The sequence below is a fragment of the Pteropus medius genome, unplaced genomic scaffold (genome assembly GCF_902729225.1).
Source record: "Pteropus medius unplaced genomic scaffold, Ma_sr-lr_union100, whole genome shotgun sequence".
Lineage (NCBI taxonomy): Eukaryota > Metazoa > Chordata > Mammalia > Chiroptera > Pteropodidae > Pteropus > Pteropus medius.
In genome coordinates this window covers 9996254-9999919 of record NW_024354911.1, presented here as the reverse complement: position 1 = coordinate 9999919, position 3666 = coordinate 9996254, and the positions used below count along the sequence as shown (strand labels likewise).

The 3666-nt window shown below is 35.7% G+C and overlaps 1 pseudogene; it reads right to left on the bottom strand.

Annotated features, from left to right (window-relative positions):
* Positions 1 to 232: 232 nt before the first annotated feature.
* LOC120597837 (60S ribosomal protein L15-like) lies at positions 233 to 836 on the bottom strand (annotated as a pseudogene).
* Between the last annotated feature and the right edge of the window lie 2830 nt (positions 837 to 3666).

Genomic DNA, 3666 nt, shown 5'->3' with positions numbered 1-3666 from the left:
TACATATACTTAATTCCATTCTGTGTGTGTGTGTTGACGCATGTGTGTGTGTGAGAGAGAGATTAAATTTTGAATTGGGTTTCTAAATCTACAAATCAAATATTTCCAATTATGATTCTTGTGTTCTGGATTGTAAACATGCCTAAAGAACAGAAACAGTTTTACAAAAGAAGTCTTTTTTTTTTCTTTGACTGCCTTAAATTGATTATTAGGAAACAATTTTATAAACATATTAGGAGTAATGGTGTAGCTGGAGAGTATTAGCCTTCTCCAAGCTACAAGGTGAGAACCACCAATAGTATGCTAGAACTTATGGCCCTTTTCTGAGGCCAGGGCTCTTGCGGTCTGCAGACGTCCGCATCTCCCTGTGCTTATGGACTGATTTGGTGATTCACTGGGTGTCAGGATTTTGTCTGCTGGATTTATGGAATGGATAAGGATAAATGAGGATAACCTCAAAGAATTTGTATGTGGAATCTTCACCAACACAGTAAGAATTCAGGACTCTCAGAGCCCCACAGTAGTGTCCAGCTTGCTCCTCGGCAACAGACTGAAAGATTTGCAAATTTTATCTAGTTAACACCATGATGGACAGGCTTGCTGTAGGTCGCACCCTTAGGAATAGGGCGTTTGGGGCTACCACAGCGTGCACGAATCTAATATATGACATGGCCTTGCATCCCAGCCTGTGCGCTTTATGGGGCCGGGTGGGGCGGAGGGCCCTGTGGAGCACAGAGAACTGGCAGTACTGCCAACAGAGCACCCTGACAAGGAAAGCACATGACATCGGACTGCTTCTTCCTCCATAGCTCCTAGATGTACTTATAAGCGCCCATCCTGGCTTACCTGATGGCTACAGCCAGAGGAAAGGAAAAAGCAGGTCTTAAAATCTTGAAAATAAAAGCTCAATTTTTAAAGTAGCTTTCTAGATGAGAAATAAAAGTTTTATCAAGGAATTCAGAACACAAGTGCAAACCAGTTGTGCCTAGAGTTAGTAATTTAGAATATTTAAAACTCCCTTTGTCTCAGAATTTCTTTTTCTGTTAAATCTCTCTCGTGCTCTCTCTCTCTCTCCTTCCCTCTCTCTTTGTCTGTCTCTCCCTCTCTCTCTCTGTCTCTTGCTGTTCCTCCCCCATCTCTTCTCTCTCTCCCTTTCTCTCATCAGATTTGGTGTGTGTGCACATACCCACAAAAAAGACAGAGACAATGTCTTCTGTCAGATCTAGCATTATAAGGTCCTTAACCCTTATAATTCCATATTAAGAGAGAGACTTTTACCCTTCACTTTCATATAACAACTTTTACTGAAGGACTGATTGGCTCTGTTTGTGTTACCTTTTGGGAACGATTTGAACTTCGCGTTGCCCCAGCAACTTCCTTTGTTCCCCTGTCACTCATGTCTGACTGGCTACCTAACATTTGGACAAGGTGATCTCCTCTTAGACCAATCACTGTAAACTGAGTAACTCTGCCTTACTCTGGACCATGTGTCTCACCTGAAGTCAAATTACATATATCCATAATAACTTTTCTAATAGTACAAAGAAGCCTGTGATATATATTACCCCGAGATGTAATATGTAATACTTAACTTTGTTTCACCTTAAGAGAGTGAAAAAGAACAATAATTAATCAATGGAGGTTATTTATTCCATTTAACATAAATTGTCAAATTTCAACTGCTTTTTCTCAAGTTTTTAGCTCTAATATGACAAAATTACTAACCCTGTAACAGTTAATTCTGTTTACTGTTACCATTCACAATAATTGAAATATTGTATAATTTCATTAAAAAGTATAACAGTTTCAATATCTATTTTTCTGTATTGTGAATATTATTGACAACTTCTGTGCTGTGCCTTTAACATAGCCTAGTTAACAGTTCCTATATTCAAGATTCAGAACTTCACATAATCCAGATTGTCTCGTTTATAAATACTTATTTGGAAATGTTTTGCATGAGGAAAAATTGAACTCCTGCCTATCCTGTAAGAGGCAGTTGAAACCTAGTCATTTCATAAAGATTTTCAAATTATTTTAGTAAGAAAATACTGTTGCCTAACTCGAAATTCCTATAGCACATATCACATGAACCAGTGATTTACTTCTTAACATTACAAATTTTATTATTCATTTTTATGAGGTTATATTTACTAGCTCTATTTAGACTGTAAACTTTCTAAAGATGTGTATTTTAAGCACCAGTTGTAGAGCCTAACATATATTGCTCTAATATTGACAATTTCTACTGGCCCCTCATGTACTGAATGTGCTACAGATGAGCCACATACATAACTCCATCTCATCATTCCTGGTTTACTCCATGATAAGATGTCATCTACCACCCTTGGAAATATTCAGGAAAGTTGTCATATTCTTTTCCTTTAAAGATGATTATGATTCATAAAGAAATCAACAGCTTATTTTAATAATTTGTCATTAGAAAAGAAGCATAATTACAAAACACCTATTTTTGATAAGATGCCAAAGATGTTCATGGAAATATAGACAAGGATGTTTCAGACAGGACACTCTGGGGTTTTCATCCCCAAGAGTACAGAACATCATTTCACTATCTTAGGAGTCCCCCTTTGTTTCCTTCAGACCCTTCACAGATAAGAATGCATTTCACATCAAAGTCCTTAGGTACTAAGGGCTTCAGAGTTTGAAAAATTATGGGAGGGAGTCTCTGTGTTTGTACCAGAGACTGTGCTATATGTTCCAGAAAACTTTAAAAAATTTCGTCTTCAACTTTGGAACTGCAGAAGTAGTTTTAGCATTCCAAATTTCTCTTCTCCAAAATTTTAAGTGTCATGTTTTATAGATTTAAGTTATAAAGTTCAATGATAATAGTCATTGTGAAATTTGAATTTTTTGATGGTTTTAATTAAATCTGTCATATTTCATTGCATATTATGCATTTCTAGGAAAAAAAAATTGTTTATATTAGAATAAGAGGTACTACATGCACATCTAAAAACATACTTATCAATTTCTTAACCATGATATTTTAATTCTCAACACAACAAACTCAGCATAATCTTTAATATAATGATTTAAATAAAAAGTATTTCTGTAAGAAATTTAAAACAATCTTATCCCTAATTGGTAATTTTAAAAGTTTGCTCACTTTCAGGCAGTTTTCTTATATATTTTGAATCATATTAGATTTATGAAAGATAAATAATATAGAACATTTTAATAAGGTGCCCAAATAAACAGAACACAATCAGCTACTATAAAAGTGGTTATGTTCCTTTCAGCATTGCAAGGAAAACTGTCCTACGTTTGACCCTTGATTCCACCACCAGAGATGTACTCCAAATCAGTATATAACAAAAGGATTTCTCTTTGCAAATGTTAAATCCCAACTCATTTTCTTCTGGATCCAACAGTCCCACAGCTTTTCCTCTCTCAACATGAATGACAGGGTTGTGAAAGCAAACAGCTGTCGTTCCTTTTTTTTTTTTCATTAAATGCTACAGACTGTCACTAGTGCTTATAACTTCCGATTGAACAGAACAGTCTGAAAAAGTTCAGTTCAGGGTCAAACTCCCAGAAATAGCATAAAATTGTGCATTGCTGGAAATAGAGGGTTTAATCTTTGTGCTAAGGGTCATAAAACTGGATCATCTGGTATTTCGACCATTATTCTTCTGCCGTACT